The following is an 8,699-nucleotide window of genomic DNA, read 5'->3' as shown; positions in this document are numbered from 1 at the left end:
CAAGTTGGGAATTTCCAAACTGTCATGGAAAGGATGAGATTGGAAGACCATAGTATATGGAGAGTTGTTGAAAGAAATGGAAATATTTGTTCTGAAAAAGAGAAGGTCGAGGGAATATCTACAACTGTTTTCTAAAATGTGTAGATCTGTATTTATGAGGGATTAGACTTACCTGGCGTACCTCCAAAGGGCAGTGTGGGTGGAAATTACATGGAATGAGGTTCGGTTTAGTATAAAGAAGACTTTTCACACAAGTAGAGCTGTCTGAAGATGGAATGAACTGTTTCATGAGATAAAAACCTTGCCATCACTAGAGATGTTCAAGATGTTCTTGAATGATGACCCAGTCGAGGATACTGTAGAAATGATACCTGTTTTACATAAAAAGTTAAACTAATATCCTGATAATATTTCTTTGGTTTTAAAGAACTGACATTCTGTCAAATAATTTTTGAAGCTTACTATATGCAAAGTTTTAAATGCTATAGTGTGTATTCAGTAATACCTGTCCTTGAGTAATTAGTATCTGAGGGGAGATGGACAATACACAATTAAACAGATAAATGAGATAATTTTAGATCTTGATAGATCAATTAGGCAAGGCCTCTCTAAGGAGCTATTTGAGTGTAGACCTAAATGTTGAGAAGATGAAGAGCCAAGAAAGTGCATCCTGAGTATTGGAGATGGGGTGCCAGGGCAGTGACTAGGACTGGTATGTTTTAAGAACAAAATTAACTCTTATATAGATAGAAATTAATATGGGCAGTAACACGGGAGGAGTGAAGTCAGGACGGTAGGTAGGGATCAGATCACAAAGGTCCTTGTGGGTCAAAGTAAGGAATTTAGATTTTATTCTAGATGCAGTGGTGGACAGTGAAAGGATAAATAGGGTATTGACATAAGATTTATGTTTTTAAAAGATCACTGTATAGAGAATATATCCTGATGACCTCCAGGAGAGATCTGGATGGAAACTAGATGGAATAGATGGGAACCATCTGGGATATATTTTGGAGGTAGAAGGCGGGAATCTTGTCAATCCCTTTTTCAGGCTACATCAGGAACCACCTCCCTGGTTCAAGTCACCATCCTTTCTCACCTGGATTATTGCCGTAGTCTCCTACATGGTCTCCTTGTTTATTCCTTTGTATCCCCGTCTCTTTTGGTCTTTTCTTAACACAGAAACAAGAGGTAAAATGTAAGTCAGATCATGTCATTGCTGTGCCTAAAGCCCTCCTTTAGTGTGATCTCTCTCGGAGGGAAAGCCAGAGCCTACAAGGCCCAATATGACTTCTCCACCTCTCCTTTTGCCCCTCTGACCATGCCTCCTACACCTCCCCCTCCCTCTGCCTCAATCACACTGTGCTCCTGGTTATTCCTCACACAAACCTGGCAGGATCCTGCCTTAGGGCTTTGGCCCTTGCTGTCTTCTCTGTTTGGAATGCTCTTCCCCATGTAGTGCTGTCTTATTCCCCCAACTTCTTTAAATCTTACTGAGATGACACCCTCTCAGTAAGGCTGTCCTTGGTCACCCTATCTAGAGCTGCAACCACCCTTCCCAGCTTTAGTTTTTTTCCTAGCACTTCTCACTATATTTTACTTATTTATCTTATTTTATCGTCTGCTCTCTTCCCCAAATATAAGCTCCATGAGGGCAAGGATCTTTATTCATTCTGGTATTCCCAGCACCTTCACAAGTCTCATTTATTCAAGTTCTGATATTGAGCTCTTTATAGTTCATATTTTCCTGAGTTCTTAATATGTGACAGGCACTGTTCTGAGTGTGTTGTATGTTTTTAAGAACTCTGAATTAAGTATTACCATGGTCTCCATTTTACAGATGATGACATTAAGACCTGATCTTAAGTAGCTTAACCAAGATATCAGCTCGTGGTAGAGTTGGGATTCAAATTCAGGCAGTCTAGTTTGAAGGACTCACTCTTTACTGTGCTATAAAGCCTTCTTCAATGGTATCAGATGCTCTATAGAGACCAGTTCAGATAAGTTCTGAGAAGAGGCAATTAGGTGAGTGAAGTGGTTGGGAAAGAAGCCAGATCACAAGGGATACTAAGACCTTGAAATCTGTTTTTGATGGAAAAAGTCTTTTATAGATATTAACAGTTTACTCAGAGACATTTGCTGTGTACCTGTATTGCTGAGCATTTTAAGTATTGGTTGGAAACATTTAACAGCAAGTTTTTGTTGCCTGTAATGCACTTACAGTTTTCTGCTATTTATTTTAAATTATCTAAGTATGTAATTCAAATAGCTTGCAGTCTTTTATTTTACCACTGATTTGCTATATTAAAAGTAAAAAAAAAAAACTTCAGTCTGTACAATTTATGCAAATAAGAGACTTCTAAGTAGGGAAAGGATTTCATTCCCTCTGTCTCCCCACCTTTCCATTGTCTGTATTCTACCTTACTTGCAAAGAATAATTTCTTTACCTTAGGAACAAAACTAACCAGATCCAGTGGTTTACTAAGATCTGTGGGAAAAAATAATAAGCTATAATATTAAACCTGGAAAATTTGTGAAAAGAAGATTAGTCAAGGAGGACTATGAGAAGGTGGCAATATAGATTGCAAACTTTGGGTGTTAGGAAATTAGATCAATATAAAACACTAATATATTGATCCATGTGTTAGGCATACCTTCTAGGAAGGTATTGATATTTACTGGCCTTTGTCCTTACAAGTAGGAAATAAGCAAACTACAGAAAATATATATAATACCATGTGAGCATACTGTATTTTTAAATAAATTTATTTTATTTATTAATTTTTAGTTTTGGCTGTGTTGGGTCTTCGTTGCTGCGCGCGGGTTTTCTCTAGTTGCGGCGAGCGGGGGTTACTCTTCGCTGTAGTGCACGGGCTTCTCGTTGCGGTGGCTTCTCTTGTTGCGGAGCTCAGGCTCTAGGGCGCAGGCTCAGTAGTTGTGGCACGCGAGCTTAGTTGCTCTGCGGCATGTGGGATCTTTCTGGACCAGGGCTCGAACCTGTGTCCCCTGCGTTGGCAGGCGGATTCTTAACCACTGCGCCACCAGGGAAGTCCTAGCATACTATTTTTTAAGTCCTTTATTAAAGTGAAAACAAAGTGATTTTATTTGAGAAAGAGTTCAGTACTAGAGCAACCAATAAGCGTGCAGAAAGTTTGATATTATCATTTTTTATATTTTTCCCACCTTTTAAATTATAATGAACAGATTAATTTATATGTATATATAATTTCATGTAATTAAGTTATTTATAATTAATTAGTTAATTGTAATTAACCTAATATAATCCTTAATATAAAAATACAGATTTTAAGAGATAAATTGTAAAGATTTTTAGCTTTATAAACTAATTTAGGTTGGGATTTCTTGTGAGTTTTAAATATTCAGTTTATGAAAAATTCCGCTTGGTCCCATTTTTATCAGTCAAGATATGCTTGGTTATGCCACAGTAATGTCCAGTCACCAAATCTTCATGGATTACAACCACAAAGATGTATTTTTCGTTCACATTTCATGTCCATGTTGGGTTAGCAGGGGCTCTGGTTCCCATCTTGGTTTCTCAGAGACCTAAGCTCCACCTTTCTGAATGTGGTAGGCTGGTAGGGCAGTTGGAAGTACTGGAGAGTCTCTCATAGACATTAAAATGCTGTAGCCTGAAATGATGCCTGTCACTTTCCTTTGCAACTCCTCTACCAGCTGAAGGAGGATGGTAGTGATATGTAGTCCTCACCTGTTCTCCAAAGGAGAGGTGAACCTGGTTTCTTCCACATCTATTGAATATTATAATTTGATTCCAAAAATAATCCTTAAGAGGTTAACTAATCAATTTCTCATTTTTCTTATGGGGAAATTGAAAATCAGAAAAGTTAAGTGTTTTACCCAGAGCTTGCTAGTAGTAGTACTGGTATAGTAATGCAAACTTCCTGGCTGCTAGACCAGTGCTTTTTTCATTATAAGATGTATAATATAAATTACCTAGAATGTATATGTTATGTAATGCTGGGTTCATCTATATGCTCTTTTGTATTCAGTATTTTATAAATATTTGATGATTATGCTGGAACAGATTTTTAAAAACACCTACAAACATTGGGAAGTGATTGTAGAAACTCTTTTTTCATGTGATAACTTTGAGAAAGCAGAATTACCACCCATGATTTATTATATGCCTCTGATAAAGACTGATCTTTCTAGTATAGAGGGAGGTAATTACTAAAGTCAGTTAGCCTAATGATTTATCTTGAATAGCTCCATACTGTTCTTTGTTTGGTTTAGTGTTTATCACTTCCTTATCTGTGTGCTCCCTCTGGTATTACCATATTAATGTTGAAAATAAATTCCTCCAAAAGTGTTTAAAACGGATGTCATGTTGCTTTTGATATAGCCATAAGTTTTTTTCTTTTCTTTCCTTCCTTTCTTCCTTCCTTCCTTCCCTCCTTCCCTCCTTCCCTCCTCCCCCCCTACATGATTTGAACAAAGCCTTTTCTTTTAAAAGTGTTTTTAATGTGATTATTTTCATCATTAATACAGATACACAGTTTAAGAAGTCAGACCACTTCAAGGCTTATGAAGATATACAGCTGACCCCTGCCTGCCCCACCACATTCTATTTCCAGTTCCTCATTCCCAAAGGCGGTCATTTTCAACTCCTTAGCTATATGTTGCTTTTAAACTCCCTATTTCTTGATAATTTGCTTATGTAGATGTTTACACTTTTTTCAGTTTTGAATAATCTTTGCTATGAAAGATATGAATTTAACTTTTTTTTTTTTTGGCTGCACCACACAGCTTGCAGGACAGTTCCCTGACCAGGGGTTGAACCCGCGCCTTGGCAGTGAAAGTGCGGAGTCCTAACCACTGGACCACCAGGGACTTCTCGGATTTGACTTTCTCTTACACCCCCATCCTTCCCTCAAATTTTTCCTCTCAATGTAATTATATCACAGTTTTTGTTATAGTCAATATTATGTGTTTACGTTATTAGGACTACCCAAATACTATATTTACCAGAATCACATATTATATATACCAGAATCACACCAGAATCATATTATATATACCAGAATCACTAGGGTTATATTTCCTTTCTCAGAATAATTTTTTTCACTGTATCTAGGCTTTTTCAGTGGATAGAGCTAGGAGATGTATATTTTTATTTTAAGAAAGCTTTTCACTGAAGTATTTACGCATATACAGAAAGTGCCCAAAACATAAATGTATAATTTGATGATTTTTCACAAAGCGAACGGACCCATGTAACCACTACACAGATCAAGAACCTTGTAACTTTTAAATTTTTCTTGAAATTATTAATTACCTAAGTTTTTCAGTTGCCTCATTTTGTACATATGCATCACTAATTCATTCTAAAACTCTTCATTTGAACTGAAGATATTCTCTTAATGTATATATAGCAGGTATTCTTTTCTATCTCATTTTATTGTTTTATCTTTTGAGGCTTCTTTCTTGGAACCCTGATTACCACACAGCTGTTGTCTTGACCTGATTACCACACAGCTGTTGTGTTGGAATTTTTCTCTCCTACTGTGTATTTTCTCCTCATTCCTTGTTCCTCATCTCTATTTTTGGTTTATCCCCTTGATTTGAGGGCATACCATAGCTTCCTTTTAAAACATAGGTGTGGTGATAACTTGCATTTCTGAAAATGTTTTTATTCTCTCCTTACACCTGAATGATATATTTTCTGCAGATGTAATTCTTACTTGGAAATTGTATTCCCTTAGAATTTTGAAAATTTTGCTGTGTTTTCTTTTAAGTTTCTGTTACCCTTGAGAAATCTGCCATCTGATTCCTGATATTTTGTATAAGATGTAGGTTTTTTTGTTTGTTTTTTTAAAATTTCCTTCCATGAAATTCTTTGCCTTTTGTCTTTATTCCTCATGTTTTGAAATTTTGCAATAACATGACCTAGGAATGTCTTTTTGCATGTATTTGCTAGATGTTTAGTGGCTCTTTCCAATTTGGAAATTCATGTACTTATGGTTTCTTTTGGAGGGGATCCTAACTTTTAAAAGAACTTCATCTTCTCCACTTTCTTTGTATTGTTTTCTTTGAAATTGCCCTGATTTGGATGTTGACTTTATTAACTATTCCTCTGATTTTCTTAGTATCTGAAAAGTAGTGACTTGCCTGAGGTCACACAACTAAAAAGTAGCAGAGCCTACATTCAGATGTACATCTACTTGCCTGCAGATCTGTTATTTTTCTTTATTTCATAGTGAATAGATATAGATTATCCTAGTGAAACATGCTACAAATGAAATTGATCTGTATCAAATATTGTATTATGTTGTTAATATAAATGCTGTGTTTAAAAGAAAAAAGTTCTTGCAGCAGGTAATATATTAGATCTAAAATAATTATGTTAGCAGCTGTATTAGGATTTTTCATACAATCAGACCAAATTAAGCACTTTACAATTTAGAAAAAGAAGAAGTATTAGTTCAGGGACTTCCCTGGCACTTCCACTGCAGGAGGCATGGGTTCAATCCCTGGTCAGGGAACTAAGATCCTGCAGGCTGTGTGGCGCACACCCGCCCCCCCCGAAAAAAAAGAAAAATGATTGGTTCTGATCCCACACACCTGTGTCACGGAAAATCTAAAAAATTTTGAATCCTATCCTTGGCACCATGTAGAGATTGGGATTCTTGTATTTTCTTCTGCTGTACCTCATAGTCATAGAATGAGATAAGACAAGAAGTGAGGTACACTGCATTCCTATTTATGTACACAGGTTTCTGTTTCCTATTCATATACTAACCTGTTACTATGAATTCTTACAACTATAATGTATATAGCAGATACGATGTTTGTTGTACTATTTTTTTTTAATTGACTTGTGTTCCTCATAATATGGGAAAAGAAAAGAGTGATAGTATTGGAGGCTCAGATGAGAAATGAGGGAGTTATCAAAACCAAACAGATTTTGATTTTTTTATTCATGAGAATTAAGTCTTATCTAATGCTAAGTAGCCTGACAATTTTTAAATTTCACAGTTCTCAAGAACTACAGTGTCTCTAACTTTCTCTTTGGTTGCATGGCTTGGAACAAATCCCGAAACAACCCCCTCTAATATACTTATGGCTAGTTAGGTCTTTCTTTTTTTCATTTTAATTACACATAAATGAACAATGTCATCAAAAGCCTTTTTCTGAAGCATCATAGTTTAACATTTTTTTAAGAAATAGAATATTTCAAATTGATATTGTAGCACAGTATACTTTTGCAAAGTGCTTTTGAGAAGGTAAATTTTTCTGTCACTGATTTTGGAAATGAAGATATTTGACTCTCCCTTATAAAGGTGGTCTTATCCTGGGTTTCTGTGTTCTTGGGATAACAGTTTCCTGAAGGAATACCACACTTTCATATTTGAATAAAAGATACTTTAAAGAACACTTTAAAATATATTGATATGTATTTTATATTCATTAATCCTAATAAATTTAGTAGCAAAAAGAAAGTAAATATTCTGTATCTTTTTCTTTTCTATAAATCTCTATATGTTACTGATATTAAAGGAAAAACAGTCAGATTTCCTTTCAGTGCTGTATATCATAGCATGCATATTATAGTAAATGATGTTTATATAAAATCAGCTGTAAAGTTTATACCGTGTTCATCTTGGTGTATGTCTTCATTTATTTCTTTTGAACATTTAAAATATATTTATGTTCAAGATCCTTTTACATTATTACGTTATTTCTGGTTTCTTAGAAATAATTCCTTTGTTTATTGTGGCCACCAATTGTTTTTCTTGGTGATGGGCAAGTATATTTAGTAAACTTTGTCAGCAGATTATCTTCAGTGGGGAATTATATTATACAAGAATGCCCTGAGTGCCCTGCATTATGGATACATTCTTAACCGCATTTTTGTGGTTGTCACTACTAGGGCCCCATGGAGTTTGCCCATCATAGCCCAGGTAGTATAAATACAGTTTCCCTCTATATCTGTGGGGAACTGGTTCTAGGACCCCCATAGAGACCAAAATCCACAGATGCTTAGGTCTCATATAAAATGGTGCAGTATTTGCATATAACTTATGTACATCCTCCTGTATATTTTTATGTACTTTAAAAGTATACTTTAAATCATCTCTAGATTACTTATAATACCTAGTACAATGTACATGGTATATAAATGGTTGTAAATAAAATGTAAATGCTATCTAAATAGTGGCTGGTACGTAGAAATTTCAAGTTTTGCTTTTTGGAACTTTCTGGGTTTTTTCCTGAGTATTTTCCATCTGAGGTTGGTTGAATCCATGCATGTGGAACCTGCAGGTACAGAGGGCTGACTGTATGGACCTGATCTTTCTCTAGTGATTTCTATAGCCCAGGTAGTATAAATATGGGCCTGATTTTTCTGTAGTGATTTTGTAGCCTGAGTGAATACCTCACTCCCTGCTGTACTCCTGGACAAGCCAACAGAGATTTTCCTGTGTCTGTATACAGGCTGTTCTTTTTCTGGTCCACTATTCCATATAGGAAACTCAATTTTAGTTCCCTATTATGAACAAACTCTAAACCCGAGCCTCTAAGATAAAAGTGTTTTCTTCTTGTAGCCCATAGCTTTAATTCCTACTCTCCACCTTGGCTATGAATGTGTTCCCTCTTCATTTCTGGCACCTGGAAATTTCCCTTTCTTACTTCACATGTAATGATGCAGTTTAGAAATTTGT

The 8,699-nt window shown here is 35.7% G+C and overlaps 2 protein-coding genes across 14 annotated transcripts in view; one reads left to right on the top strand and one right to left on the bottom strand.

The window, feature by feature from the left end:
* ARL13B (ARF like GTPase 13B) overlaps positions 1 to 8,699 on the top strand; it is an 83,869-nt gene that overhangs the window by 42,452 nt on the left and 32,718 nt on the right. The gene's annotated exons all lie outside the window — the stretch shown is intronic.
* STX19 (syntaxin 19) overlaps positions 1 to 8,699 on the bottom strand; it is a 49,812-nt gene that overhangs the window by 37,764 nt on the left and 3,349 nt on the right. For 5 of the 10 annotated variants that reach the window (XR_014263101.1, XR_014263102.1, XR_014263103.1 and 2 more), the window contains exon 3: positions 1,100 to 1,172. The gene's annotated coding sequence lies outside the window, so the exon portion shown is untranslated. Of the gene's footprint in view, positions 1 to 172; positions 372 to 1,099; positions 1,173 to 6,600; positions 6,687 to 8,699 lie in introns of all 10 variants that reach the window. The other 5 variants (XM_082460585.1, XM_082460582.1, XM_082460584.1 and 2 more) reach the window with 5 other exon arrangements.

This window comes from Balaenoptera physalus (genome assembly GCF_965194825.1).
Source record: "Balaenoptera physalus genome assembly, chromosome: 4".
Classification (NCBI taxonomy): domain Eukaryota; kingdom Metazoa; phylum Chordata; class Mammalia; order Artiodactyla; family Balaenopteridae; genus Balaenoptera; species Balaenoptera physalus.
Note: the sequence above shows the minus strand (reverse complement) of the source record. Positions and strands in the feature narration are given on the sequence as shown.